This window comes from Triticum dicoccoides, chromosome 3A (assembly GCF_002162155.2).
Source record: "Triticum dicoccoides isolate Atlit2015 ecotype Zavitan chromosome 3A, WEW_v2.0, whole genome shotgun sequence".
NCBI lineage: Eukaryota > Viridiplantae > Streptophyta > Magnoliopsida > Poales > Poaceae > Triticum > Triticum dicoccoides.
Window position 1 is genome coordinate 579,255,048 of NC_041384.1, and position 7,213 is coordinate 579,262,260.

Below are 7,213 nucleotides of genomic sequence, written 5' to 3' on the forward strand. Positions count from 1 at the left end.
GTCCAGTGCCCTGTGGGCAGTGGTTCTTGTTCGTCGCCTGCAACGTCGTCCATACCATCGATGTCTTTGGAGTCGAAGTCGAGCATGTCGGTCAAATTGTCGACATTGGCTACTAAGTGAGTGGTGGGTGGGCGGCGAATTTCTTCGTCATCCGCATCCCAATCCTGCCGGACATAGTTCGGCCAGGACTCTCCTGACAAGAAGAGAGACCTTAATGAGTTCAGTGTGTCGCCGAAGGGTGAGAGCTGAAAGATATCCGCGGAGGTAAACTCCATGATCGGTGCCTAGTCGGATTCGATAGGCACGAGCGCAGGCGGTTCGGAGTCCGTGGCCGGGGAGGAATCCGACAGTTTGGCATCACGGCTCTCGTGAAGGGTAAGGTCGATGCTCGGCTCGATCGCCGCTGGGAATGCGGCCTCCGTGGCGGGGTCTATCCACCCGTCCATGGATGGCGCAATTGGCTCCGAATTGAGGGTCGGTGCGGTTGCCGGTGCAGTCTCCTGAACACTATCCGATGGTAGAGCTAAATCATGCTCATCATGACCGTGCGGCTTACTCGGCAGGGGCTCGAATCCGTCGAAGATCAAGTCTCCGCGGATGTCGGCCGTGTAGTTTAAGGTTCCAAACCTGACCTGGTGGCCAGGGGCGTAACTCTCGATCTGCTCCAAATGGCCAAGTGAGTTGGCCCGCAGTGCAAAGCCGCCGAACACAAAGATCTGTCTGGGGAGAAAAGTCTCACCCTTGACTGCATTGCTATCGATGATCGAAGGAGCCATCAAGCCTAACGCTGAAGACACAGAGGAACTCCCAATGAAAGCACCAATGTCGGTGTCAAAATCGACGGATCTCGGGTAGGGGATCCCGAACTATGCGTCTAAGGCGGATGGTAACAGGGGGTAGGGGACACGATGTTTTACCCAGGTTCGGGCCCTCTTGATGGAGGTAATACCCTATGTCCTACTTGATTGTTCTTGATAATATGAGTAGTACAAGAGTTGATCTACCACGAGATCAGAGAGACTAAACCCTAGAAGCTAGCCTATGGTATGATTGTATGTTGTCCTACGGACTAAAACCCTCTGGTTTATATATACATATCCGTATTGCCCAGCTTGCCTTCTACGCCAAGTAAAGTCCCATCAGGACACGAGACGAAGTCTTCAATCTTGTATCTTCATAGTCTAACAGTCCAGCCAAAGGATATAGTCCGGCTATCCGGAGACCCCCTAATCCAGGACACCCTCAGTAGCCCCCGAACCAGGCTTCAATGACGGTAAGTCCGACACGTAGTATTGTCTTCGGCATTGCAAGGCGGGTTCTTCTCCAAATTTTGAATGTTCGTTAAGTAGTGTCCAGCCCCATAAATGTTGAACTTCTTCGCTTCTGCGCCCAATGACGGCTATCTTCCCTGCTTCGAATGAATACGAGGAGCCAGGGCATTTTTACATTCGCCCTCCTAGATAGATAAATAAATTGTCTATTAAAGGGATGGGGATTCTTAGATCCAATCCATACCATCCTCCCACAGCGAGAATCCATCGGAGCACACTTCGGAAAAATCCACTCCAACATGGCCGACCACCGCAGCTCCTCCTCTCGCCCCCGTCGCCCTAAGCCCGGTGATTGTGATAGGTGTTCTGTCTCACACAGTCGATTAGTCGAACTGCAGACTCAGGGATTTCTCCCTCCAGCGTATATGGTTCCCGTCCGAGCCGGGCTCGCCACCTACAATGGCGGGGAGCAAGCAGAGAGCTTCCCGAGCCCCTCTATGGGGGAGTGGGTGTGCCTTATTCCTTACTTATTAGGGGACTCGGATTTCCAATTCACCCATTCCTCCGCGGGCTCCTGGAGTTTTACGGCCTCCAAATGCATAATTTCACCCCTGCTTCCATATTACACATCGCCGGCTACGTTGCCCTTTGCGAGTTATTCCTGGGCTGCGAGGCTCATTTCGAGCTGTGGAAAAGGTTATTTTGCCTCGTCCCCCGCACACAGAAGGGGTCACTTTATCAAGTGGGCGGAGCCGAAATATGGCACATCGCTGAAACTGGATACCTGTCCGGTACTCCAAAGAAGACGTCTGAAGACTGGCCTTCAGAATGGTTTTATATGGAGGATGTCCCCCTTCCGGACCCTGTTCGGCGGGGTCTTCCTGAGTTCAACAATGCTCCTCTGAAGAAACGCCGAAGCTGGCGCCTGTGGAGCCCCTAGGAGGAAGACAACGGAGAAGTCCTTTACCTGATGAGCCGGATTAAAGCGCTAGCTCAATCAGGATTGACAGTAATCGAGGTTATGTCAATATGTATAATGCGTGGAGTGCAGCCACTTTAATATCGAGGGCACCCCCTGTGGTGTTTTAACGGGGAAGATGATGCCACCTGTTGCGGGCGTAAGGGTCCGGACACCGTTGCTGCTTTAGCAAAAATTCTGTCCGAGTTGTTCAAGGGAGAGGAAGAGGAGTTCATTCGCATCAAGCCACGGGATGGATTCTCCATGTACAACCCTCCAAGCTGGGTGAGTTATATCTCCTTACTCCCATTCTTCCCGCATTCTTTGTTGTAGGTACTCACCTTGCCATTTTACGGCAGGAACTACGAAAAGCCATAAGGGAGGTCAACAGCCCATCTCCACAACCAGAGGACCCTGACCGAGCCCTCGGTCCCAGACTCGAGGAAGATCTGGACATATTCGTGGAGCTGATAGACAGACAGTTCTATCAATTGAGATGTGAGGACGCCATGGTGGCCATTACGGCCGACTATCCCGGACTGCTCCCTGCGTCGCACGTAAGAAAACCCAAAATCCCAACTCCAAAAACTAGGATCCCCTTTTAGACACTTCAACTACCATATACATATGGTGTTTTACAGGGAAGGCATTCGGGACGCCGTGCCGAACCCGCATCAACTCGCCAACAAGAGGCACCGAGGCCGGGTAGGCCAAAAAGGAAGGCGGTCAGGATGGAGACGCCGGTGCAAAGGTATGACAAAAAAACCCCGCTCCGTGGTTGTCGTCTTTCTCAAAATGCAATGACGTCCATGTTTCTTTAATAGAAAAAAACGCTCGCCGGAATATGTCCGGAGAGGCTGCCGATCATGCTTCCACCAGTTGGGCTCCAGGGCCGGACATAGAGGCAGAAGCCGACGTGGGGCGGATGCTGGATACTCCTCCTACAGAGGATGCGGATAGACTGTCCGCTACAAATTCAGAAGTGGAGAGCGCCATGAATCATAGGCGTCGCCGGGCCGTACTCCGATCTTGCTTCTCACCAGAGGCATTTGATGCCTTCAATTCTGGAGACGTGTACCTTCGTGCTGCTCAAAATGGTCTAGCCAAAGCCGCGGACCAGTATGTAAGGGATGTACGGGTAAGCAAATCTGACGATTATATGTACCAGTAGCCCCTGAGACTTGAAATAGTTGGCACAACTGATTTAAGGATCATCTATTGTGCAGGTTCTTACAAAGAAGAATACTCGACTGTCACAGGAGCTGGAAGAATGCAAGACCCAATTTCGGGCCGCCGTTGCTGCATTGAAGGAACCTGAAAAGTCCCCAACTGGTAACATTAATTTCAAAGAATGATAGGTACCATATAGCGTGCGGCATGGCTGCAGATCTAACAATAGATATTGCAGATGACTCCGGAGAGAATCCGGAGGACCAGCATGTCGTACGAGAGCTAAAGGCTGGCCAACGCGTGCTGACTAAGGTCAGGCGGGAGAAAAACAATCTCCAAGACGCCAATACCAAGCTGAGCGTGGAACTGAAAGATGTTCGAGCTCAGCTTGCGGACTCCAAGGAGAATAAGCGGCTTCGATGCGGCATTTTCAGTAAGTGCTTGAACGAACCCTTAAAAGGGTGCGGCGGAGAAGCCGACTAACAGAGTTATGTCTGCAGGTATGCCGACGGGTCGTCCCGTGGAGGAGATGCCCAGGTCTGCGGGTGATCTTCTACCCGAGCTCTCACAACCGCATGAATAAGTTCGGCAGGTGATGCAAGGTATTGCCCAGGCCTTGAGGCCATCTGTCTCCCTGCCAATAGGCATTGGAGAGCTTGCAGAGAAGCTCAAGGGAGCACGGCGGCGCTTCCAATTATGGAAGATATCGGCCTGCCCTCAAGGTGCCAGGGAAGCCTGGGCCATGGTGAAGACGCGGTATACCAAGGTTGACCCAAACCACATGGCCGAGGTCGGACCTGTGGGGCCCGATGGGAAAGAGATCCCCGTTAGCTTAGTGTATGTGCAAGTAGAATTAGCCGCAAAGTATTCCCAATAGGATTGTAGGCTAGACAGCCTGTTGGATTGTATAGAAGAGGAATTTAGTCAGTCTACATGACTATGTAATTAAAGTGACATCTATAATGCCTTCTAGCCGGATTGTAAATCATTTGTCATGGCGGACCTTTTCACTTCAACCTCGGTACCCGATAGTCCGGAGTGTATCCGAATACCCGCTTAGTTATATAAGAACCGGGGTATGCGTGGAAACCAGGCGTAGGGGTCATTAGTGCTTGAACAGACAAGTACCCAACTAGTTATGTTATATTACATGGGTAGTAAGAAACGTCTTCCAGGGAGAATAGTTCCGTTAAGGGTTCCTTTCCCTGGGTACGCATGCCCTAAAGTGCATGTCTGGACTGCGAGAGGAGATGCTGGCAAAAACATCTGGGGCACATATGGAAAATAAGTAAAAATCATCTTTTGTTCACCGACCGAATATTCCCTTAAGAACGCTAGCTTTCGGCTTCACCCAGTCTGAGGTACACATCCGGCTGACCCGGCAGTAACAACACAGAGGTGCTCCCCTTATGTCCTAGCCGAATTAACGGGAACGTAGGGCATAAATTCAAGAGCCAGGCAACCCAGCTTGGCCAAAACTTAAGTCATATCGATGCATATAATGGCAAAGAAAAGGTACATGCGGAAGAATAACACATGTGCGAGGCGTGAAGCCCAGATAAAGAATTAAGCTTCTATGTAGGAAGCCCCCAGGTATAATGAGCGCGGTTAGCGCGTCAATAGTGTGCAAGCAAGGCACAAGTTGGCCCTTGAAGGCCTTGAGAAACGATAAAAGAAAGAAAGAGAAAAGGACAGATAATGTATATGCAAAAAATGGGCAGAGGAAGGAGACGAACATAGAGTCTGGCACTAGGCGTAGAATCTTTGGAGCCAGGCTGCGTTCCATGGGTTCGGCTCAAGTCGATTATTCGATGCATCCCACAGACGGTACGCTCCACCAGTCAGAACTTGGTCAATAATGAAGGGACCTTCCCATTTGGGCTCGAGCTTGGTCTTTTTCTTCTCCGACAGGCGTAGAACAAGATTGCCAACGTTATAAGTTTTGGCCCGTACTTCTCTGCTTTGGTATCTTCGAGCCTGTTGCTGATAGAATGTGGAACGGGCTTTTTCCACATCGCGCTCCTCCTCCAGGGTGTCCAGACTGTCCTACCGATCGAGCTCGGCTTCTCTTTCTTCGCACATGCGCACTCGACGTGAGTCTCTGGGCAGGGCAGAACCGCCTCTGCGTCGTACACCATAAAGAAGGGTGTGTATCTGGTAGTACGATTTGGCGTGGTCCGTAGCCCCCAGAGCACGGAGTCGAGCTCCTCTACCCAGTGCGTGTTAGACTCCGTTAAGGAACACACTAATCTGGGTTTAATGCCGCTCATTATAAGACCGTTTGCTCGCTTGACTTGGCCGTTGGTTTGTGGGTGATAGACAGAAGAATAATCGAGCTTGATGCCCATTTTGCTGCACCAGAGTTTTACCTCGTCGGCCGTAAAGTTCGTGCCGTTGTCAGTGATGATGCTGTGGGGGACGCGATAACAGTGTACAATCCCGGATATGAAGTCTATCACCGGTCCGGATTCAGCCGTTTTAACAGGTTTGGCTTCTATCCATTTGGTGAATTTATCCACCATGACCAGTAAGTATTTTTTCTTATGGGTTCCCCCTTTAAGGGGTCCAACCATCTCAAGCCCCCAGACCGCGAAGGGCCAGGTAATGGGGATTGTTTGGAGAGCGGTGGTGGCATGTGGCTTTGGTTTGCAAAAAGCTGGCAACCGACGCAGTGTTGGACCAGGTCCTGTGCATCTACCCGGGCCGTCGGCCAATAAAAACATGTACGGAAGGCCTTGCTTACAAGGGCCCGGGCTGCGGTGTGGTGGCCGCCGAGTCCGGCGTGAATTTCTGCCAAAAGTTTTCGCCCTTCCTCTTCGAAGATGCACCTTTGAAGGACTCCGGTAGTGCTTTTTTTATACAGCTCTCCCTCATGGACCCTGTAGGCTTTAGATCGCCGCACTATGCAGCGTGCGTCATTTTGCTCCTCGGGAAGTTCCTGCCTAGTTAGGTAGGCCAGGAATGGTTCTGTCCACGGGGCTATGATGGCCATTATTACGTGGGCTGAAGGTGTTATTTCGGTGGCGGAGCCTCCGATTATGTCAGAGTGTTCGGTATCGAGCATTTTGGTCAGGTCCGGACTATTGTTACCGGTGTCCCCTTCCCATACCACGGATGGCTTAAACAACATCTCCAAAAAGATGTTGGGGGGGATCGCATCGCGTTTTGCGCCGATGCGGGCGAGGATATCCGCCGCCTGATTGTTTTCCCGAGCCACATGGTGAAATTCGAGCCCCTCGAACCGAGCTGACATCTTTAGGACGGCATTGCGATAGGCCGCCAACTTCGGATCCTTGGCATCGAAGTCTACATTTATTTGGGATATTGCAAGGTTCGAATCCCCACGCACCTCCAGGCATTGAATGCCCGTGGAAACTGCCATCCGAAGACCATGTAATAGGGCTTCATATTCGGCTGCGTTGTTGGAGTCTGTATACAGTATATGTAGTACGTATTGAACTGTATCTCCAGTTGGGGACGTCAGGACGACGCCAGCCCCCAGACCGCCAGCATTTTGGACCGTCGAAGTGCATGATCCAATTGGAGTATGCGCCATACTCTTTTGGGAGTTTGGCTTCCGTCCATTCGGCGACAAAGTCGGCCAATACTTGCGATTTAATGGCTCGCCGGGGTTTGTATGTTATGTCGAACGGGAGGAGCTCAATGCCCATTTGGCAATCCGGCCCATGGCATCGCGGTTGTTTATAATATCATTAAGTGGCATTTCCGAGGCTACTCTTATTGTACACTCTTGAAACTAGTGTCGTAGCTTCCGGGATTCCATGAATACCGCATAGGCTATCTTTTGATAATG